This window comes from Crassostrea angulata, unplaced genomic scaffold, assembly GCF_025612915.1.
Source record: "Crassostrea angulata isolate pt1a10 unplaced genomic scaffold, ASM2561291v2 HiC_scaffold_122, whole genome shotgun sequence".
NCBI lineage: Eukaryota > Metazoa > Mollusca > Bivalvia > Ostreida > Ostreidae > Magallana > Magallana angulata.
In genome coordinates, this window is record NW_026441677.1 from 98,363 (window position 1) to 124,094 (window position 25,732).

The 25,732-nt window shown below is 33.7% G+C and overlaps 1 long non-coding RNA gene and 1 pseudogene across 1 annotated transcript; both read left to right on the plus strand.

Annotated features, from left to right (window-relative positions):
- The first annotated feature begins 1,593 nt into the window (after positions 1–1,593).
- Positions 1,594–3,204, plus strand: LOC128169370 (multiple epidermal growth factor-like domains protein 10; annotated as a pseudogene).
- A 9,706-nt stretch (positions 3,205–12,910) lies between these two features.
- On the plus strand, positions 12,911–15,851 carry LOC128169371 (uncharacterized). Its single transcript, XR_008241527.1, has 2 exons — positions 12,911–13,311; positions 15,552–15,851. It is a non-coding gene; the product is annotated as an uncharacterized LOC128169371 (long non-coding RNA).
- The last annotated feature ends 9,881 nt before the right edge of the window (positions 15,852–25,732 follow it).

The window sequence follows — 25,732 nt, forward strand, 5'->3', positions numbered from 1 at the left end:
TGATTATTGTTCGAGTTCGTTATCGGGTTAGGTATGTACTGAATAAACGAGGAAAGTATGTAGTCAGTAATAATATCGTGCATTACTTGGACCATTCCTTGTATTGTTTCTAACAAACAAATAAGTTCTGTAAAATAGTGTCAGGCATTGTGTTGCAAATGTAATCGACATGGTTTTTTGTATTTTTACAATCGGGTTCGTTATCGGGTTGGTCTGTTCATTCGGGGTACAGAAGACGGTAATAAATGATATTCTGCATAACAGTGCATTGTTTTCACAAATTTCTACAAACCGGTAAGGGACGTGTATTGCTTATGCAATACTCTCAGAATGCTTGTTAATTTTTTAATCCAGTACGTATTTGGAAGTTTAACAAAAGTTTCATCAACTTTGGCATGTTATTTGTTATTATAATAACTATTTTTTTAACAATTAATTCTGTTATTTAAGGAGATAGACGGAATGCTATTTTGTGAAGATTATATTGATTCTGCAACAAACAATGAAAACCTGATAGAAAACGTCTTACTATAAAGGTACGAGTGCTCAATGAAAGCTGAAAGTCGTACAGCTTTATTAATAACCCCCAAATTTCCCCCCAAGGACTCAAAACACACTCATTCTGTAGTTAAATTATCTTATTTGCAGGAAGCAATTTCTCGGAATGTTTATTAATGTTATCTTAATTCTTCCTTGAACAGAATTCTCTATGGAGGCATACACTGTGAAAATAAAATTTTATCAAAGAGAAGGACATGGTAAAAATGCAATTATGTCATTCTATTTTCTATTTGGAAACATTAGCTATAGCGTTATCATATGGTAAGTAAATGATGTGCGTTTTACAAATCTAATGCATTGTATTTTAAAACAAGTATTTTATATTCAATTAATGTGCATAAAATATAACATCTTAAAAAGAAAAGGAAATTACAGCATGAAAACGTGATTTTAATGGATTTTAATCGATTATTGCACATCCGTCAATTTTAAATATTATAATTACAAAACCTTTTCTTAAATTAAATCATTCTTATTAAATAGTTATCAAACATGTTTTTTCAACTAGCATTTATCATAGTTATATGCACATATATAAATATTTACAAAATTGAATCGGTCCTTATTTTTTTTTTCGAATGGAATTTTCTGTAAAAAGGGCTTTATTTTGCTTTGGGTCTCTGTGGTGAACAACTGATGATATACATGTATTTCTGATTACTTTCTTCTTTAAAGATCGTATGCAGTTAGACTTCATTCTCATTTGTTTCTTCAGTAGAAAGAAACTATCCAGTTTTCTTATCGATTATTTTTACAGCAAAAGTCTTCTGTAAATTCGTAACATTAGTTTTCAATTCTTACTTAGATAATTGATACATGTACATATTAATTTTTAAAAATGACCTCGACAAAAAAAAAAAAAAACAAAAAAAAAAAAACAAACAACAACAAACAAACAATATATGACTCAAACTCTACCGCCTCTTTTAGATAATCCTACAGAAAGATCGCAACGCAATCACATACATATTCAAGCAACGATTACAATTACATGTATGACGCTAGGAAAGCTGTTGACGGCAACATAGCAACATGTATGAGGACGCTAGAGATAGGGCGTACCTCTCCTCAAAATACGGTCTGGTGGAAGGTGGATCTTGGTGGAGTGTACACAATTAACAGTATCAATATACTGTTCAGGGCGTATGATGGTTACGGTATAAACTTTGTTTAACTTTTAGACATGTTCGGCAGCATTACATTAGTGAAACAGATAGATTGTATCGCTCGTTAATTGACAAACGTAACTTTATTTTTAGCACCATTTAAATCTTTACGATTTACAATCTTGCCTTTCATTAAAATATGCATTACTTGGTTTTTGGTTTATGTTTGATGTATGTACATCTTTGGTGGTATACAACGCTCAAGCGTTTTATTTGCTTAATGCATTTTCTAAATCATTTCTTTAACATAGAAAACAGACAGCGAGGTCGTTTAGCAGGATTCTCTCTATATGTGTCAAACAGCAGTTTATCAACCAATACAGATATAAACAAGACATGTGACCATGTTAGTGGGGAGTGTTCGGATGGTTGTCTGGACGGATACATTGGAATATTTTGTAATGACAGTAAGATACAGGAAACAATTGCTCTATTAAAAACCAATTTCAAAGATTATATTTTGTATTTGTTTTCAATAATTCATAGTTTATCAATTTTTTATGCGGACATTAGCGTGCATTGACGGATATTACGGACCAAACTAATCCAAGAAATGCCAGTCAAACTGTAGAACTTGTCGACACACAGACGGAATGTGTACTTGTGACGCAGGTTGGATGGGTCCTAGCTGTAACACAGGTGTCAATTATTTCAAAGATAAAATAATAAAACAATGAATAAACACTATCAAATACTTCATCGATGATATATATTAAAGATGGCGTTTTAATTCTAGTTTTGCATCTAACGTTTATTGTGGAAATGTGGATGTATTATGCTAAATAGCCAAATTAGATATAAAATGTAAATGAAGATATACAAATACAATACTGGTTGATTGTACGCTGTTTTATTTCAGAGTGTGTTTGGTCGTTTGGCGAGGACTGTCAGTTTCCATGCAACAGACACTGCCTCAACCAGACGTGTGACAGATTAAATGGAAGTTGTGTGTATGGGTTAAGTGATAAATACATGTATTGTGAACTAGGTAAGATAAAGTTGAACACTAAAAACAAGTTCAGATATTAGTAGTATACTACGCTCTAGTACCCTGTTTATTTACAGAAATATATGATACACCTGTGGCTTCAACAGCATTGATCGTTGGAATTTCACTATCAATATTTATTGACGTTTTTGTCATAAGTGTAAAGCTGCTACGCCAAAGGTAAATTTGTTTATATGTACATTCAGTTGCTTTGATTTAATTTATTGAATTTTTGATCAATATATACGCTTGAAACTCACGAATGTAAGTCAGCAATCAAGTTTTAAAATATATTTAACGGAATTTTTATTTTTTAGGATAACATCCTCTCAGCAAGACTGTAGAATGTGTAATATCAAAATGCGGTGGATATCCAATACAGAACAGAATAATATCGGAAATACTGAGTCTCATTATCAAGAACTTGACGAAAGAAAAAAGGAGAGCGTTTATCAGAAAATAACACAATTATGTATTTATTGTTATTAATTATCGTCGAAGAAGATATCGATACTAACATGTATACGAAATTAAGCAAGAAGATATATAAATGAGATAAATTTAAGACAATTGAATTCGCCATCCTAAAATTTTGTTTTCTCCCAACGAGGCATGAGTGAACTTGAGGGAATATCGTTCTGTATATCGTAGTTATATAACGTGAAACAAATTACATCCCCCCCCAAACAAAAAATAATCTTTGCTCTCATATTGAAATATAAAAGGTACAATTCAAAGCAGTACATGTACTCAAGTTATTTTCTATCAGATAGGATAAACTCATTGTGGGATGACTCGCCCCATGGAACGCCTCAACTGCCTTACGTGGATGGTGTTCATGTTATAATGATGCTTTTTTATTATTAATGATACTTTATCTGATTTGCTAGTATTTTAACATGGTATTGTGATACTTTACCTTTATTTGTTGATATTTTTTTTAAATTGTATGTTAATGCTTCTTTCATTACATGCTATTTTTTTCATAAAATGTTGATATTTTTTGATGACATGTTGATGCTTCTTCATTGTATCCAGACGCTTTATACCATACTTTGATATTTCTTAATATATGCTGAAACTGTATTCTATGATTAGACCTTTCTATGAGGTGGTTTAAAAGGAAGGCAAGCAACAGGATCGATATACATTAAAACTCAGAACATTATGGATGTAAAATGTGTAATAAATTTAGTTTTCTTTCGCATATGGATCAGATACGTCAACTAATTTTAATGCACAACATTCGACAAATACTTCTTTTGGATTACACATTTTAGTTCTGAAAAGTATACACAAGTGTACATCTTAAGACGAGAGAGAGAGAGAGAGAGATTTCAAAGGAACCTTTATTTACTTATTTTATAACAAAACTGACTATCGTGTACCAGTATAAAGAAAAGAAATCCACATTTTTTTTTGTAAACAAATGACTTTTTAAAATATTTTTTTATATTTATTCAGTTTATAACAATAATACACAGACACTACAGGAATAAGTTAGAAAATTAATTATGTTCTTATTCGTTCCACTCAACCGAACATAAATTATTTACAATAATAACAAAACACATGATTAGTGAAGGAAGCGCTTATTTTGCAGCATTTATTTACACGTACAAATACATAGATTCTTCAAACTTCTTTCTGAAATAAAGCATTTTACATATGCACAGTCCTTGATTTTTAAATGTCACTAAATAAGTGGGTGGGTGGGTGGGTGGGGATTGTGCAAATGCTGCAAAGAAAAGCCTTCGAATGATTGAAAATCGTGCTTAACTTGAATACCTGTTCTACAGGTTATACGCTATAAATAGTAGCCAATGGCTACAGGTTCAAATATATAAAACTAAAACATACAACATGTGTTCTAGTACCTATGATAAATTAATTTATGTTCTTATTCGTTCCACTCAACCGAACATAAAATATTTACAATAATAACAAAACACATGATTAGTGAAGGAAGCGCTTATTTTGCTGCATTTTCGACAATAAAGAAATAACACAATGATGTGAAAAGTGGCAAAAACAATGTTATCTTATTAAATACCTAATTTTTTCGAAACCGGTAACTTTTCTAATAAATTGTCCTTGACATAGCCATCTTTGGCTTTCTCGGATTTCCATCTACCATGTTTCTTAAACAGTCTATCAGTAATGTCGTTGCTAGCAGCAGCTGTAGCACCCCCCGATCTAAGACTTTGCAAACCAAAATTACCGGATTCTAAACCTAAAGACTTTAGTGCTTCGAGCAATATTTCTCTTGCTCGAGTATACGATAATGGTTTGTTACCATTTGTAAGTTTGGATTTCTTACAGTAAAGTATGGTTCTGAAAATAAATTCCTCAGAGTAAGGCATAATATTTGCTTTCCGTAGATATCTCTCTAACATAGCTACAGGACATGTATTATTTGGAGTTCTTGAAATAACCACAGTTCTTCCTTCTTTGTATAAATCGCTCATGCTTCTTTCTTTAAACAACGAAACATGAGAATCAAAAATACATATGTTAGATCTTTTCAAATTTATCAGTTCGGAAAAACGCAAAAATCCAGCATATGCTATTAAACACATGCAGCACAATCGTATATCTTGTAAGGAATCCAATTCTTTTCCAATTTTTTTCACTAATTTTGATAACTCTTCCGGTGAAACCGGCTCTTGTTTCTTTACGGTATGGCTGACTGATCTTATGGCTCCTTCTTTCACTGAATTGACAAGAGTGGAATCGCATGGATTTTTAAAGTCTCCTAGAGAATGAGCCCAACTTCTTGAATTTTAGCTACAGAATGGAATTTAGTCGACAAGTGAATAATGTATATAGCGACGTTTGACTCTGAAGCTGGTAAAGGGCTAATCTGGGGTATAAAGGAAGAACACCACTTGCAAAAAGCGTTAAAGGCATATTTGTATTTTTTACATGTGTTTTTCGCTTTGGATTTTAAACAATACTCTGGGATTGCGTTTTTCAGAGCTGATATGCGCGGATCCTCGTTATCATTTTTGGAGAGGACTTCCTTCCATCTCCCCACAGAAAAAATGTCTGAAAAACGTAAACAAAAAACACCAATCAATATAACAGAACTAGACACGATCTCGTTGCGAGCAACGAGTGGGTCTTCCGTCCGATTTTTGAATAGATTAGATTAAACTTATCACTTCAAATATAAAATTGTAGATATAAGCGAAAAATAGTAAAAAAAAATAAAATTGCGGCAATTCGGGCTTGGAAACGGAAGACCCTAATAACGATGCTGATTTTATGAAAATATCAAGCCATGTATTTATCACATTCATGATAACGTTGTTTTATACCTTTTTAAAACATAGATAAGTATCATATACACTTAATATCATGTATTACCTATATACCAAAGTCATATCAACTGGATGCACCACGCTGTGTACCAGGACTTACTCATATCCACTGGATACACCACGCTGTGTACCAGGACTTGCTCATTTCCACTGGCTACACCATGCTATGTACCAGGACTTACTCATATTCACTGGCTACACCATGCTATGTACCAGGACTTGCTCATTTCAACTGGATACAACACGCTGTGTACAAGGACTTGCTCATTTCAACTGGATACACCATGCTATGTACCAGGACTTACTCAATTCACTGGCTACACCATGCTATATGCCAGGACTTGCTCATATCCACTGGCTACACCATGCTATGTACCAGGACTTGCTCATTTCCACTGGCTACACCATGCTATGTACCAGGACTTGCTCATTTCAACTGGATACACCACGCTGTGTACCAGGACTTACTCAATTCACTGGCTACACCATGCTATATGTCAGGACTTGCTCATTTCCACAGGCTACACCATGCTATGTACCAGGACTTGCTCATTTCCACTGGCTACACCATGCTATGTACCAGGACTTGCTCATTTCCACTGGCTACACCATGCTATGTACCAGGACTTGCTCATTTCCACTGGCTACACCATGTTTGGTACCAGAACTTACTCATGTCCACTTGCTATACCATGCTATATAGCAGTTAGGACTTACTCTTTTCCACTGGCTACACCATGCTATGTACCAGGACTTATACTACAAACAATTTTCATTTACTTCATAAAGTATCATTCACCCGATCAATTTACCGTCAAAACGTATGTATCAAGACTTTAATGTAAAACAAAGTAAAAAGAAATTATATGTTCAAAAACATCAACTTCTTTATTTCAACAACAATACATCAACATTTACCAGCATCTAATCTTACGGCCAACACGGGAGTACAACAATTGTTAGATCCAAATATAGAGTTTTTGTTCAATCCTTGTTGAAAAATAGTTTGAGGGTTTTTAAATTCGATTACTTCTTGTACGTAACCACGATAGCTTAGATTTTTCCTAAAATAAAAGTCCAAAAAGGTGAAGAACTTCACTTTGGAACAATAAGAGTACCCTTGGCCTTACAGCTCACAAGATATTTGATAGTCTTAATTATCAGAATAACAGGTGGCACAAGCCAGTTATTTTCATTACTCCAATTCTGACAAAAACAATCGACATTTTCTGAACCTGGATTCCAAAACAAGGAATTAAATCTTTCCAACTTTTTATTATAGGAATTTGCAAGGCGATCTATTGTATGTGGACCCCACAATTCATCCATGAATCGGAAAAATTCCTTTGTCACACCTCAATATTCATAGTCTATGATATTGCTTATATAATCAGCTTTGATATTTTCTTGTCTTGGAATCCATTGAATATCAATATTAACACCTTTCTGAATACAAACAGAGAAAATATTCATGGCCAACTCTTTTATTTCCAATTTCATACTCCCACATTGCACTATTTTTACACATGCTTGATTATTTGTGAACCACTTAATAGTCTTTGATGCAAATCTGTCTTGAAAACATTTCACCGTTTGTTCAATGGCTCTTAATTCACGCCCGTAGAACTTTTCTTAGCCTCATGCTCTTTCCACATTAAATGAAAAACTTCTTGATTTACATCAATAGTATAAGACCCTGCTGCTAGATTACTTGCATCAGAATAAACAACAATATCTTTCTCAAAAACACTACATAGTTTCTTTTTGTTAGATACAAAAATATTCAAAAGCCATAAGTTCAACTCTTTCAATACGTGTTCCATTTTTTCTGAATTGAGAACACTATCCCAAGACGACCTTGACACTATTTTCATATAACAATAGCGTGTCATAATTCTACAAACATTCCCGAAGACGGGAGATAGCGAAATAATTTTACCTGTTACCTTAGCAAGTTGTCTCGCCGTAACTTTAGGCATTAATTTTAACAAACACTCTAATGAAGACTTTAAGTCATCAATAGGCATTTCAGGAATACACAATGCAAAGTCGACCGAATTCCAAACTAAACCCAACCATTCTAACTGCTGAACTGGTTGAAAAACAGACTTTTCGATATTAACTAGAAAACCAGCCTTGTCCAACGTATCGTGTACAAATTTTGAAACATTTTCACACTGATTTTTTTGAATTTGACAACACTAAACCATCATCTAAGTATAAAACAATGTCTATACAATTTTCGCTCAAGTATTCAACAATAGGGCGTAAGCATTTGTCAAATACATGCGGCGCTGTACTAAGTCCAAATGGTAAAACAGTAAAACTTTTCCTTCCATGAAAAACCTAAATAAGTCAGGGACTTAGTAGAAATATCAATGTGATGGTAACCTGAACGTAAATAAAACTTGATACAAAAACAATCTTGTCTGAAGTATTCTAAAGCTATTTTCCAGGCTTCAAATTTAATGCGTTCTTTTTTAATGTAAGTATTCAGAGTGCTCAAATCCAAAATTAAACGTTTTTTATTTTTGTTTTCGGCCACGCTTAAAGGACTGAGAAAGAACGGCTGGAAGGGAACTTCTACAATACATTCAGACAAAAATAACAGTTGAATAGCATCAGATACAATGGAATCATTTCGTAATGCAGACGTGTTGTTATTCATGCACATAGAAGGTGGATTGGCAGTAAACGGAAAATCATAACCCGATTTTATTATTTTCAAAATTGAGTCATAAGTATTCATACTCTCCCAAAATGATATATGTCTAAATAAGCTTTTCTTTGTACCCTTTGTGTACATAAACGATTTTTCGTTATCAATTACATCAAAATAATCAATGTGCTGAAGAATTTCAGAGTCACGTTCACAATTGATATCAAAATACTTATCTTCCACTAGAACTTCACTTCTGTTGCTCTGTTGCCTGGAAGTTGTTTCCAGCGGGACACTTGTTCTTCCAATGGCCATACTTAAAGCATCCGAAGCAAACGTCGGTTGGCTGTGGGGTTCTCTGTCTCCCACGAAAATACGCCTGTTTGGGGTAGGCGAGAAAGGACTGAGAAGCGCTAACAAGAGCAGGAGTTTGAGCAGCCAATTGAGCGGCGGATCAAGCAGCGGCGGACACATAGCCTCTGTTCGGGACACTTTGATATGGGCGCGGCCTGTATTTAAGACGGAACTGCTTGACACTCCTGAGGGCGCAGTTTTCCGCACTACGGATCTTCTTTTCATCCTCTGAATCATCTGCAATATCACTGGCCTTGTATTCATTCACCGTTTTCCAGCCTGCTGGTGACGAGTCGGCGATTCTGATGTGCTTATTAAGGGTATCGATGTCGTTAATTATCTTGCTGATTAACAACAATGATTTGTGATCACCTTTCGATTTCGCAATTTTCTCCAGTTTAAGAACCTTCTCTTTAAGCCCTTCATTAAACTCGAACTGGATCTTGTTACCCTCCGATTTCAGCTTATTAAGGTCTTCCGTTTCCAACGGAAGACCTTGTTCTGATTTTGATGGCTCTTCTTCATTATTAGGGTCTTCCGTTTCCAACGGAAGACCTTATTGTTATTCTTCGGTTTCTTTTTCCCTATTATTATTATTAAGGTCTTCCGTTTCCAACGGAAGACCTTATTGTTTTCGTTCGGTTTCTTTTTCCCTATTATTAAGGTCTTCCGTTTCCAACGGAAGACCTTATTGTTTTCGTACGATTTCTTTTTCCCTATTATTATTATTTTTCTTTTTTTTCTTACAATTTTTGTGCACGCGATTTCTCAGAAACGGCTCGGCCGATTTTCATGAAACTTTCAGATCTCCTAGATAATGATCAAAACCTGATAGGTTTTTTATTATCTTGATGACGTCACTTTCGTTTTTGAGAAATTGACGTTTTAGCGATTTTTAGGGGGGGGGGGTTGCTTGTCCGTGGAACTTCTCCTAAACTATAAAAGATATCGAGTTCAAACTTTCAGGGATAGTAGACAAAAGAATGTAGATTTGTAATTTTATTTTCATTTTGATCTGTCTTGAAAGGCGCCGAAGCTCGCCTGGACCCGAAAATTGAGATGGAAAAAACGCCGAAATGTTTTCTGGTTTTCTTTAATTATCTCTTTTCTGAAAACTATTTTGTTAAGACATGTAATGTAATAAAAGTTTCTATTTACAGGACATTTTCTTTGAAATCAAGAAAAAGGGGCTGGCCCCTCAAATAAGGGGTCCAAAGGGCTCTAAAGTCTTTAATCTGTAGCCCTTTACTGAGAGATATTTTGTGAAATGTTATAGAAGCAAATATGTTTATATCACAGTCATGTATCCAACCAATGTAATGATTTTATTATGTGTTACGTAATTAAGGGTTTTTAGGGGCCAAAAGTCCAAAATTTCGATCACCCATATCTCAGAAAGGAAAAATATTTCGTAATGCAATACAGAAGAAAAGTTGTTCAAATTAATGTTCTTAACAATATGCAACCTTCAAAATTTCGTTAAACGGCCCCTTTAAGGAGATAAGGGATCGGCCCCTAAAACCTTCTTTGTCATATATCTCCAGAACGGTATCGGTTTTTTTAACACTTGTTGAACAAAATTTGTTTAAATTTAAATGACCTTTCATTTAATATCAAGAAAAAGGGGCTGGCCCCTCAAATAAGGGGATCAAAGGGCTCTAAAGTCTCTAATCTGTAGCCCTTTACTGAGAGATATTTTGTGAAAAGTTATAGAAGCAAATATGTTTATCTCACAGTTATGTAACCAACCAATGTAATGATTTTATTATGTATTACTTAATTAAGGGTTTTTAGGGGCCAAAAGTCCAAAATTTCGATCACCCATATCTCAGAAAGGAAAAATATTTTGAAATGCAATACAGAAGAAAAGTTGTTCAAATTAATGTTCCTAACAATAAGCAACCTTCAACATTTTGTTAAACGGCCCCTATAGGGAGATAAGGGATCGGCCCCTAAAACCTTCTTTCTCATAGACCTCCAGTACAATATTGGTTTTCTAAACACTTGTTGAACAAAATTTGTTTAGAATTCAATGACCTTTCATTAATATCAAGAAAAAGGGGCTAGCCCCTCAAATAAGGGGACCAAAGGGCTCTAAAGTCTTTAATCTGTAGCGCCCTTTACTGAGAGATATTATGTGAAAGGTTTTAGAAGCAAATATGTTGTTCTCACAGTTATGTATCCAACCAATGTAATGATTTCATTATGTGTTACGTAATTAAGGGTTTTTAGGGGCCAAAAGTCCAAAATTTCGATCACCCATATCTCAGAAAGGAAAAATATTTTGTAATGCAATACAGGAGAAAAGTTGTTCAAATTAATGTTCTTAACAAAATGCAACCTTCAAAATTTCGTTAAACGGCCCCTTTAAGGATATAAGGGATCGGCCCCTAAAACCTTCTTTCTCATATATCTCCAGAACGATAATGAATTTTTAAACACTTGTTGACAAAATGTGTTCAGAATTAAATGTCCTTTCATTTGATTCCAAGAAAAAGGGGCTGGCCCTTTAAATTAGGGGATCAAAGGGCTCTAAAAGAATTTTATCTATAGCCCTTTAATGAGAGCCATCTTGTGAGAGGTTATTAAAGCTAGATTAAGTATAATACGTCTACATATCCTAACAATATGATGATTTGCTCTTGCGTTACCCAATTAGGGTTTTTAGGGACCAGATGTAACAAATTTAATATTTTCAATCTTATTTGGAAGAAATGCAAGTATTTTAAAAAGCAATGTAATAGAACTAAAAAGCAATACTTTAAAGCATTAGTACTTCACTCCTTTTTCCATATCATGTTTTGATGTCGAAAATCAAAAGTCGATGATGTCATATTTTCTTCTAAAAATCGGACGGAAGACCTCCTCGTTGCTCGCAACGAGATCGTGTCTAGTTATTAAGGTCTTCCGTTTAAAACGGAAGACCTTATTGTTTTCGTTCGGTTTCTTTTTCCCTATTATTATTATTATTAGGGTCTTCCGTTTTCAACGGAAGACCCTTTTGTTTTTCTATGGTTTCTTTTTTTTCTTATTAGGGTTTTCCGTTTTTCAACGGAAAACCCTTCTGTTATTCTACTGTTTCTTATTATTATTTTTTTTTTATCCGCAAATTTTGTGTAGGCCATTTCTCGTACATTTGTTGTCTGATTGTTATGAAACTTTCAGGGTATGTAGACAATGTTAATATCTGGGGACGTTTTTTTCAAATTTTTAAAATTCACTTCCGATTATGAGTTATTGCCCTTTAATTGAAAATTGGGGGGTCTTTTGTCCAGAGTTGATCTCGGGAACTACAAAAGATAGTTGCATGAAATTTAGCAGGATTGTTGGTAACATTTTATAGTTTTGCTGGCATGAAAATTGTGGCAAAATGTGTTTTAGTTTTTAAGCTATTTGCCGGTAAAGTTTAAGGTTTTGGGGGGTCTGAAATTTTGTTGCTTTTTGTATAATAACCTTTAAACTAAAAATAATTTGTTAATACATATAGAACAAAAGTTGTTTAGAATAATGAGAGCTTTCATTTAAAATTAAGAAAAAAGGGCTGGCCCCTGTAATTAGGGGTCAGCAGCTCATACACGTATTTTTCTAATAGCAAAAATCGTTATCATTTTATGAAAAAAAATATTCAGTTATTGTTAATATATTAAATGATGTCATTTGGTATCAAATTTAAAAAGTTCTGTGCCCTATTTTTATCAAATTTCATAAAACAAATATGTGTGAATCGTAACGTTACATGAACGAGTTAATTTGTCTACATAGACACACAAGCGAACAAATGCCACTTTAAGGCCCAGGCATTTACTGCATTACGTTGTGTTGCATCTTAGATAAATAGTTGTGATTCAATTTCATTTTTTTCATCTATATCATTTATGAATTCAATGAACACACATTATTTAAACGTTCTATGTGCAACTATTTGTCGGGGCGCCCCTGTTTGTAACCCCCGCGCGCGCGCCGAATGTAAACAGTAACGAACGGCATTGTAGAAAAGAGAGAGAGCCGTAATGCAGAGGAGAAGTTGTGTATTCTTTCGGCGTACACATGCATTTTCAATTTGCTGTGAAACATATGAACATGCACAGGGAACAATACTACATATTTGTTTAAGGAGGATATTTTTCTCGTGTGAATCGTTTACGAGGAAATTCTGACAGCCACACTTCTGTCGACGATCAGCCGTTGATAAGCTACGAGTAATAAAGGAGTAAAGATGGACATTAAAGTGTGTGATTTATGTGGATGTTACTGAAGAAGGTGAGGCTTTTACTCCTTTTAAAGTTTAAAAAAGTTAAAATTTAGTATATAGTATAGATGTACATGTAAGTACGTGCACACTGTTTGTTTTTGTGTTATGGTGTGGGTGTTTGTTTACTAACGTGTAATTTTTACATGTTTCATGGATGTTTAGACTCGCTCGAGGTTCATGGGGGACTGGAAAGGGTAACTGAATTTATCTATTTAAAAAAATAACAGATTGTGAATTTTCAACTCAAAATTCAAAGCAGGGTCTAATTAGAAACATATATTCTTGTGCAGAAGACTCCAAATGTAGTCATGAATATCCTGTAGACATAACTTAAAGTAAATAAAATTGTATACTTCAGACTTCAGAGTTAAAACATGACTTTAATATCTTTATGATGCCAATCATTGTATCATTAGAAAGGTTTAGCAGACCAACGGGTACCCGGTACATGTACTTGTACATGTAGGTTACAAGTTAGAACTATGCGTACTATTCTACCAGTTCACATAATTTTTCTTGTTTAGCAGTTATGATGTGTACTTAAATTGTCCTTGTTAATGTTTTAAATGTAATTTTTTATTCTCTTTTTTTAATCTGACTACTGGCAGTACTGGCCTGCGAGCAGTTCTCGCCGAGGACCATTTCTCGCTGGTGCACTGTTACATCATATTTTCGTATATAATTTTATGTGTTGATAAAATGACGTAACAATGCAGTGAATGCACTGGTGAGAAATGGTACTCGGCGAGAACTGATCGCACGCCAATATTGATTAATTACAGACAAAAACTGAAGGTTGCGCGTGTTATTTTTTATTGAACAACATTGTTTAAAATAATTCTTTATATATGTGATGATCAGACCGGTTTGAATACCAGTGCCAGATAGCTCAGTTGGTAGAGCACCTGACTAGAGATTCAGGGGGCCCAAGTTCAAATCCCGGTTTGGTCCTTCATTATTTCTCCCATCCTGTTACAATATTGGTGTTGTGACCAACCCCTGGAACTAACAGGTTAACTCCTGCCAGGGTTGATCTTCGAGGGTGAAGATCATTTAAGGGGGAAGGAATGTGACGGTCAGACTGGTTTGAATACCGGTGCCAGATACATGTAGCTCAGTTGGTAGAGCACTTGACTAGAGATTCAGAGGGCCAGGTTCGAATCCCAGTTTGTTCCGTCGTTATTTCTCCCATCTTTTACATATACATGTATATCAGATATATGACAGATGATTAAGGGTCATCACATGTTTTGCAAGATGCAATAAGTGTTAAAAACTTTTACTTTACAACACAATACATATAAGTGAATATTTATGTTTCTTGTTATTATTTGGTGTGGTTTTCTTGACAGTGTCGCATAAACAATTTACCCGCTCCTAAAACACAAACTTTCTTTTTGTGGATTCAGCTTACCGCTGATTGGCTGCTGTTGCAGCAGACAAATAAGATATGCACGCACAAAACACAATGAACTTATCAGAGAATGAGTTGAGTTTATTTCAACTGTTGGAATTTGGGTTGTTTTTTTTTTAGATGTATACTTGTGACAAAACATATATGTGGTACATACAGCTGTAGCTTTATGAAGAAAATTTTGGTTAGACCATATATACCTATCATGCAAGTAAATGATATTTACAAAAAACTTGCAATTTATGGCGCACGAAATATACGCTAGTTTTATAAAGATTGACATACATGTAATGTACCACATTCTGTGAAAAATAATCTATTAAAAATTCTTCATTAAGTTTACTCATACATGTTTTATGCTTATTACACATAGTATTGTTTTTAAAACATGTGATTTATAAGAAAATAAGCAAAAACCCTCGCTAATTTATTTGCAAAAAAAAAAAAACACACAGTAGAATTGATAAAAAATGGTATACCAGAAGCTAATACCAGTACATGTACTTTGACGCTGTTCGGTGGGTAATATTCGTTTGTAATTTACGAATTGAAATATTGACTGTTGCACTACAAGTATGGTAATAAACTCTCTCTCTCTCAATTTGATAAGTGTTTATACCTATGAAAATTTTTTAATATTGTATTATGACTTGATATGCAAATTTTTGATCTTTTACTGCCTAAATGTTATGTCATGTATTGGGATATGTCATACCTATTACACTGCATGGTCAGTGTATTTTTTCCAGATATACTATGCATATGTTAATGTAAACACAGCTATTACTAGTACATGTATGTAAACACAGCTAATTATTATTTTTTTTATTTCAGCTCAAAACAGACTCTTGTTACCACATGGCTTTTACCGGTACCTGTTGATTCTTGTGGGTCAGCTCCTGAGATTAACCTGTCACCTCTATCCACATGCATATTCCTTGTGTTCTACAGACTATTTACCGGTAATTCAAATTAAATCCGATAATGCATGAACAATAATGGAACTTGAAGAAAGCATCATGCCATGTTGTGGTTTGTGTTTGATAAGAAATTATGAAAACAAAATTAAGGCTGTTTATAAAGAAATTCATAATTGCTGTGAAAATTTGTTTTTCAATAAAAGTATGCAATTATGTTTCCTTTTTTTTTTATTTCATAAAGATATTTAGATGTGTTTACATAATTGAAAAATCCCTCCCCCCCTCTATTTAATTGTCTGCATTAAGATTACATGTAGGATATGTAAATGTTTGACTTTGAAATAACATCTGCTATGATAATTACTTTTGAAATGAACAAGAAACAACCTATTTCTACCTTTCTAAGGTATATATGCATAAAAAAAGTAGAAAAACATGTCAAACTTGAAAATTTTTCATGGAAATCAACTCGATCTGTCTCCAGCTACCTGGGTGTGTTTGAATTTAATTTTAATTTAAGGCAGATGTCTAACTTGTAGGTTGTAACTTACTGTTTTAGCATGGTTAGAAGGAGACTAGAAATCAGAATAGATTAGATATTCACTAAATATGATTGTTAGCTTACTTTTTTCATGAAAACAAGAAATCACAAGCAGGACAGCTGTCTATTTGTTAATTAAAATGGTACAAATCATACAATAAACAAATAAAGATCAAATTTTAGAATCATTGATGATTGTTTTCAAATATGTGTGAGAAATTACTCAAGGAAATTGCCACACGTTTCATAAAATTAGGTAAAACATTTCAAACCATGACTTTTTCTGAAAATCAAAAGATTGAGGGGTGGGGGGTATACATGTAAGGGTATTTCTAAGTGATGTGAAGCTTTTATCATGATTATATCATGTAGGCATATGTTGTATTGAATAAGGTTTCTTTTTAAAGGTGGTTGAACAAAAGTTGACCTCTAAAAGGTCAGGTAAAGATGTTTTACTATGGAGAACCCTGTAAATCTGTGTTTACTAAAGGAAATTGGAAATGGTGGGTTCACTTAAATGGCCATATTTTTATTAAACCTCAATGGAATTGGCAATATGTGGTATTCTTTTTCTCAGAATTGCATTAGCTTTCTTAGTCTTTTCATAAAAATGTTAGTGTACTAAGTTAAAGGTACAAGGAACAGTTTCGGATAAAGTACCGTCAATATTTTTGTAAAATTGAGAGTGACTGTACTTGAAGGTTTATCATTGTTGCGTAGATTCATGAAATGAATTTTAATGATTATCAATAGTTAGAGGGATGTCTCTTGTTGGAATTGGTAAGCAATATTAAGGCCCCTAATTTTAAGTACATGAGAAGCAGAAATAAATTGTGAAACTTGCGGCTATGACAGATATGTTGACTTTACAGTGAAATTGAAGGTTACAAACGGGAGGTTATATAACATGAAATGTAGGTGAATGGGATATTATATGCCTATTTAGTATTTACTGGGTATGAGGACAATAGCAAGTTTATTGTCCCCAAAGACAGCAACTATTTAATGAGGCAAAGCCAAGGGAAATAGTTGCTGTGGAGTGGGACAATAAACTTGCTATTGTCCAAATAGTCAGTTAATTGGTATTTCATTATACAGAAGAAAACTTTATTTGTCAGCGATGCAGAATTTCTTGATGATAAACAAATTAGAGTTAAATCAAACTTTGTATTTAATGCGGCGATCTTATTAGGTCAGAGGTGTTCCGAGTTTAAGGTGATATGGGACACTTCCATGTTGTGACGTATTGTTTATCGAAATAAACAATAAAATAAAGTGTAATTATATAAGTAAATGTAGTTTCTTTTCAAAAATGGTCACCTAACTCCTTAGCACAGTGGGTTAGAGGGTTACTAGGAACCTGTAAGTCATGAGTTCGAATCCCGCTGGGGTTTTTACAATTTTACCTTTTCAAATATTTTTAAAAGCTATTTTTTGGTTAAATATTGTAAAATTTGAAAATTCTAAACCAGTGAAAATTTTTCAATTATATAGTACTTTAATCCACATTAATATCGACAGATCTATGTCCCATACTACCTTAAAAAGGAGGGAAATCAAATTTTGCTGATGAATGGTTTTGATGACTATTCACCATGGGCAGATAGCATGGATACTATTTTAAATTAGATAAAATGGCATGTTTATGCGGGCGCCTTCTAGTGATCAATTTGTCCGTCTGTCCATCCGAGATGGCTTGACAGGAGCATAGCTTCTCTCCCCTTGGCCCAATCTGGCTCATACCTCATCCACAGGGTTCCTTTGGTTGAAGGATGTGCAGTGACCTTGAACCATGTTTTTAGGTACAAGGTTAAGGTCATAGCAGAATTATATATATAAAATCCTTGTCTGGGGCATATCTTTTTTCCCTTTGGTCCAATCTGGCTAATACTCACAGAGTGTCTCAATGGTTAAACGATGTGCAGTGACCTTGCATGAAATTTCTAGGTAACGGGTGAAGATCATATCGGATCATGCAAAAATCCTTTTTTGAGAGCATATATAATTTCTACTAACCCCTATTTGGCTCAGACTTCACAAAAGCAGAGCGTTTGAGTAAAGGGTGAAAGGGTGTGTAGTGACCTTGAACCTATTTTCAGTGAAAAGAAACTGTGAAGGTCATAGCAGAATTATATTTTTAAAAATCCTTGTCCGGAGTATATCTTCTCTCCCTTTGCTCCATTCAGCCTCATACTTCACCCACATGATGCCTTTGATCAAAATATATGCAATGACCTCGAATGATATTTGTAGATGAAGAGTCAAGGTCATATCAGATCACACAAAAATCCATATTTTAAGAGCATAGATATACTCTCCTTTTAGCCCCTATTTGGCTAATATTTTACCTTTACAGAGTTTATTGGTTAATGGCGTGCAGTGACCTTGAACCAAGTCTGTCAATGTGAAGCCAAGGTCATAGCAGATCTTGTTAAAATTAGTTTTAGACAGTAGATTATTTTCCAAATATGCTTAATCTTGGTCAGATTGAACAAAAATGCATGTATGTTAGGGGGAATGAAATTGAACTAAAAGTTCTATGCCAGCTGGAAAAATTTCAAGTTATAGGTCAAGGTCAAAGCAGAATTCTCTGAAATAACATAAGCGGGGCCCTTTGAAATGTTCACCATTTCAATGTTGTCTGGTTCATAGTAATTTTACATAAAAAATATTCACAGAGGTACAGTAAAGTAAACTTTACATCGATAAGTTTCTGACAATTAATGACGCAACGAGCACACAGTACGAAAGGTCAACCCTTTGAAAAGCAGTGAAGAGAAAAAGTTGCTCAGAATTATGTTTTAAACAAAATTGATTTTTTACGTAAATTTTAATTTTGCATTCTGGGTTAAGAAACAAGATGTTAGTTCAAGGTAAAGTAAACTTGTAGTCTGGTACCCTTCCCACAATTCCGTTCGCGCACTCTCTACAATGTAGAGAGTGCGCGAACGGAATTGTGGGAAGGGTACCAGACTAAGTAAACTTGTTCCTAAAATGAAGTCAAATTTGTTAAGTCGTACTTAAACACATTGTTTTTTTTTTTGTTAAGTCGTTCTTGAAATGGTTAAGGGTTTTTGGTTATGTCGTACTTAAAAACATTCGGATTATGTTAAGTTGTACCAAGAATCATTCGATTTTTTTTATCTTTTTGTACTTAGGTTTCTTTGTTACTAGATAAAGAACTCTGCTTCTTAGACGAACTTCTAGCGTTGCTTTCGACATTAGCGGAAAACCCACTCGTTGCTTTGCAACGAGCTTTGCTCTAGTTCTTATTATTATTATTCTTTTTATTTTTTTTCCAACTCAAATATTTCAAAAACGCTTGCATCGATTGTTTTGAAATTTACAGGTGTAATGTGTATCTAAAAGATCTCTATGATATGAAAAAATTATTTGATGACGTCATCAATTTCGTCAGATATTGACGTTTTTCACGTTTTAAAAAGTGATTTTGTCCGGAGCTTTTCTCATTTTTGATTTAAGATAAAGCTATGAGATTTACAGAGAAGATAGAACAATCGTTTTACTTATGACATAAGGCTGGAAATTCAATTCGGACACTTCCGGTCGAAACCGGAAGCAAAACCATTTTTTTGAATTTTCATGTTCTTCAATTTTAAAAATTTTACGTACGTATCTTACAGTAATTTTCATGCTGAGTTCAAAACTGAAATCCGTTTTTGAAATAGACGATGCATTACAGAGATATCGGGGTTTAAAAATTGATTTTTCCGGAAATTTTGATTCCGCGTCCTTGGTTTAAAAAATAGCGTTTTGTTTAAAGTGAAATTAACTCGTACCAAAAATAATTGCTAAGTCGTACTTAAACACATTCGGATTTTTTTGTTAAGTCGTTCTTGAAATCAGAAAGGTTTTTGTTAAGTCGTACTTAAAATGATTCGGATATTGTTAAGTCGTACCAGGAATAATTCGATTGTTTTCATCTTTTTATTTTAGTTACTTTTGTTATTGGTTTAGGAGCTCTGCTTCTTACAGGAACTTCCAGCTTTACATCCGACATTAACGGAAGACCCACTCGTTGCTTTGCAACGAGCTTTGCTCTAGTTATTATTATTTTTCTTTTTTTTCTTACAAATTTTGTGCACCCGATTTCTCGGAAACGGCTCGACCGATTTTCATGAAACTTTCCGATCTGATAGATAATGATCTAAACCTTATAGGTTTTTTATCATATTGATGACGTCATTGACGTTTTTGAGAAATTGACGTTTTAGCGATTTTTAGAGGGGTCGCTTGTCCCTCTACGTTCTCCTAAACTATAAAAGATATCGAGTTCAAACTTTTAGGGGTTGTAGACAAAAGATTGTAGATTTGTAATTTTTTTTTCATTTTGGTCTGTTTTTAAAGGCACCGAAGCTCGCCTGGACCCGAAAATTGAAATAGAAAAAACGTCGTATTTTTTTCTGGTTTTCTTTGATTATTTCTTTCCTGAAAAATATTTTGTTAAGACATGTAATGTAAAAAAAGTTTCTATTTACAAGACATTTTCTTTGAAATCAAGAAAAAAGGGCTGGCCCCTCAAATAAGGGGACCAAAGGGCTCTATAGTCTTTAATCTGTAGCCCTTTACTGAGATATATTTTGTGAAAAGTTATAGAAGCAAATATGTTTATCTCACACTTATGTATCCAAGCAATGTAATGATTTTATTATGTGTTACGTAATTAAGGGTTTTTAGGGGCCAAAAGTCCAAAATTTCGATCACCCATATCTCAGAAAGGAAAAAATATTTTGTAATGCAATACAGAAGAAAAGTTGTTCAAATTAATGTTCTTAACAATATGCAACCTTCAAAATTTCGTTAAACGGCCCCTATAAGGAGATAAGGGATCGGCCCCTAAAACCTTCTTTCTCATATATCTCCAGAACGGTAATGATTTTCTAAACACTTGTTGAACAAAATTTGTTTAGAATTAAATGACCTTTCATTTAATATCAAGTAAAAGGGGCTGGCCCCTCAAATAAGGGGACCAAAGGGCTCTAAAGTCTTTAATCTGTAGGCCTTTACAGGGAGATATTTTGTGAAAAGTTATAGAAGCAAATATGTTTATCTCACAGTTATGTATCAAAGCAATGTAATGATTTTGTCATGTATTACGTAATTAAGGGTTTTTAGGGGCCAAAAGTCCAAAATTTCGATCACCCATATCTCAGAAAGGAAAAATATTTTGTAATGCAGTACAGAAGAAAAGTTGTTCAAATCAATGTTCTTAACAATATGTAACCGTCAAAATTTCGTTAAACGGCCCCTAAAAGGAGATAAGGGACCGGCCCCTAAAACATTCTGTCTCATATATCTCCAAAACGGTAACTGATTTCTAAACACTTGTTGAACAAAACTTGTGTAGAATTAGGTGACCTTTTATTTGATATCAAGAAAAAGGGGCTGGCCCCTCAAATTAGGGGACTGAAGGGCTCTAAAGTCTTTCATCAGTAGCCCTTTACTGAGAGATATTTTGTGAAATGTTATAGAAGCAAATGTGTTTATCTTATAGTTATGTATTCAAGCAATGTAATGATTTTATCATGTGTTACATAATTAAGGGTTTTTAGGGGCCAAAAGTCCAAAATTTTGATCACCCATATCTCAGAAAGGAAAAATATTTTGTAATGCAGTACAGAAGAAGAGCTGTTCAAAATGATGTTCCTAACAAATGCAACCTTCATAATTTCGATAAACGGCCCCTATAAGGAGATAAGAGATAGGCCCCTAAGACTTTCTTTCTCATTTATCTCCAGAACGGAAACGAATTTCTAAACACTTGTTGAACAAAATTTATTTAGAATTAAATAACCTTACGTTTAATATCAAGAAAAAGGGGCTGGTCCCTAAATTAGGGGACCAAAGGGCTCTAAAGTCTGTTATGTATAATCCTTTATTGAGGGATATTTTGTGAAATGTTATAAAAGCAAATGTGTTTATCCTGCAGTTATGTACCAAAACAATGTAATGGTTTTGTCATGTGTTTTGTAATTAGGGGTTTTTAGGGGTCAAAAGTCCAAAATTTTGATCACCCATTTTGTTGTTCAAAATGATGTTCTTTACAATATACAACTTTCAAAAATTAGTCAAATGGCCCCTTTAAAGAGATAAGGGATCGGCCCCTAAAACCTTCTTACTCATATATCTCTAGAACAGTAACGAATTTCTTAACACTTGTTGACAAAATGTGTTCAGAATTAAATGTCCTTTCATTTGAATCCAAGAAAAAGGGACTGGCCCCTTAAATTAGGGGATCAAAGAGTTCCAAAATCTTTTATCTATAGCCCTTTAATGAGACCCATTTTGTGAAAGGATTTTAAAGCTAGATTAGGTATAATGCGTTTTTATATCCTAACAATATAATGATTTTCTCTTGCGTTACACAATTAGGGTTTCTAGGGACCAGAGGTAAACAAGTTTGATCTTTTCTATCATAATTGAAAGAAATGCAAGTATCTAAAAAAGCAAGAGAACTTATGAAAAGCGATACAATAAAGCATTAGTTATTCACTCCTTTTTCCATAACATGTTTTGTTGTCGAAAATCAAAGTCGATGATGTCATATTTCATTCTAAAAATCGAACGGAAGACCTCCTCGTTGCTCTCAACGAGATCGTGTCTAGTTATTATTATTTTTCTTTTTTTTTCTTACAAATTTTGTGCACGCGATTTCTCAGAAACGGCTCGACCGATTTTCATGAAACTTTTAGATCTGATAGATACTGATCTGAACCTTATAGGTTTTTGATTTTATTGATGACGTCACTTCCGTTTTTGAGAAACTGACGTTTTAGCGATTTTCAGAGGGGTGGCTTGTCCCTCTAAGTTCTCCTAAACTATAAAAGATATTGAGTTCAAACTTTCAGGGATAGTAGACGAAAGATTGTAGATTTGCAATTTTATTTTCATTTTGATCTAGCTTTAAAGGCGCCGAAGCTCGCCTGGACCCGAAAATTGAGATGGAAAAAACGTCGTAATTTTTCGTGGTTTTTTTTAATTATCTCTTTTCTGAAAAATATTTTGTTAAGACATGTAATGTAAAAATAGTTTCTACTTAAATTACCTTTCCTTTAAAATCAAGAAAAAGGGGCTGGCCCCTCAAATAAGAGGACCAAGGGGCTCGAAAGTCTTTAATCTGTAGTCCTTTACTGAACGATATTTTGTGAAATGTTATAGAAGCAAGTATGTTCATCTTACAGTTATGTATCCAAGCAATGTAATGATTTTTCCATGTGTTACGTAATTAAGGGTTTTTAGGGGCCAAAAGTCCAAAATTTCGATCACCCATATCTCGGAAAGGAAAAATATTTTGAAATGCAGTATAGAAGAAAAGTTGTTCAAAATGATGTTCTTAACAATATGCAACCTTCAAAATTTCGTTAAAGGGCCCCTATAAGGAGATAAGGGATCGGCCCCTAAAACCTTCTTTCTCATATATCTCCAGAACGGTAACAGATTTCTAAACACTTGTTGAACAAAATGTGTTTAGAATTCAGTGACCTTTTATTTGATATCAAGAAAAAGGGGCTGGCCCCTAAAATTAAGGAACCAAAGGGCTCGAATGTCTTTTATCTATAGCCCTTTACTGAGAGATATTTTGTAAAATATTATAAAAGCAAATGTGTTTATCTTACAGTAATGTATCCAAGCAATGTAATGATTTTCTCATGTGTTACGTAATTAAGGGTTTTTAGGGGCCGAAAGTCCCAAATTTCGATCACCCATATCTCAGAAAGGAAAAATATATTGAAATGCAATACAGAGGAGAAGTTGTTCAAATTAATGTTCTTTACAATATGCAACCTTCAAATTTTCGTTAAACGGCCCTTATAAGGAGATAAGGGATCGGCCCCTAAAACCTTCTTTCTCATATATCTCCAGAACGGTAACGATTTTCTGAACACTTGTTGAACAAAAATTGCTTAGAATTAAATAACCCTTCATTTAATATCAAGAAAAAGGGGCTGGCCCCTAAAACTAGGGGACCAAAGGGCTCTAAAGTCTTTAATATGTAGCCCTTTACTGTAACATATTATGTGAAAGGTTATAGAAGCAAATATGTTTATCTCAAAGTTATGTATCCAAGCAAAGTAATGATTTTATTATGTGTTACGTAATGAAGGGTTTTTAGGGGCCAAAAGTCCAAAATGTCTTTCCCCCATATCTCAGAAAGGAAAAATATTTTGTAATGCAATACAGAAGAAAAGTTGTTAAAATTAATGTTTTAAACAATATGCAATCTTCAAAATTTCGTTAAACGGCCCCTATAAGGAGATAAGGGATCGGCCCCTAAAACCTTCTTTCTCATATATCTCCAGAACGGTATCGGTTTTCTAAACACTTGTTGAACAAAATTTGTTTAGAATTAAATGACCTGTCATTTAATATCAAGAAAAAAGGGGCTGACCCCTCAAAAAAGGGGATCAAAGGGCTATAAGTCTTTAATCTGTAGCCCTTTTCTGATAGTTATTTTGTGAAAGGTTATAGAAGCAAATATGTTTATTTCACAGGTATGTATTCAAGCAATGTAATGATTTTATCATGTATTACTTAATTATGGGTTTTTAGGGGCCAAAAATCCAAAATTTCGATCACCCATATCTCAGAAAGGAAAAATATTTTGAAATGCAATACAAAAAAAAAATTGTTCAAAATGATTTTCATAACAATATGCAACCTTCAAATTTTCGTAAACGGTCCCTATAAGGAGATAAAGAATCAGCCCCTTAAAACTTCTTTCTCATGTATCTCCAGAACGGTACCGAATTTTTAAACACTTGTTGACAAAATGTGTTCAGAATTAAATGACCTTTCATTTAACATCAAGAAACATTTTTCTTGATATTAAATGAAAGGTCCCTTAAATTAGGGGATCAAAGGGCTCTAAAAAAATTATCTATAGCCCTTTAATGAGAGCCATCTTGTGAAAGGTTATTAAAGCTAGATCAGGTATAATACGTTTATATATCCTAAAAATATAATGATTTTCTCTTGCGTTACCCAATTAGGATTTTTTGGGACCAGATGTCAACAAGTTTAATCTTTTCAATCTTCATTGGAAAAAATGCAAGTATTTTAAAAAGCAATGTAATAGAACTTATAAAAAGCGATACAATAAAGCATTAGTAGTTCACTCCTTTTTCCATATCATGTTTTGTTGTCAAAAATCATAGTTGATGATGTCATATTTTTTTCTAAAAATCGGACGGAAGACCTCCTCGTTGCTCGCAACGAGATCGTATCTAGTTATTATTATTTTTCTGCCTTTTTTTGTGCACGCGATTTCTCAGAAACGGCTCGGCCGATTTCAATGAAATTTTAGGATGTGATAGATAGTGGTTTGAACTTGATAGGAAATTTTTTGTGTTGATGACGTCACTTCCGTTTTTGAGCTATTGAGATTTTTCTAATTTTTATATGGGTATTTTGTCTTCTGTTGTTCTCCTAAACTATAAGAGATATTGAGCTCAAATTTTTACGGTAGGTAAAGGAAAGATTGAAGTTTTGCATGATTGTTGTTTTGTATGTTTAGCACTACTGGCGCCAAAGCT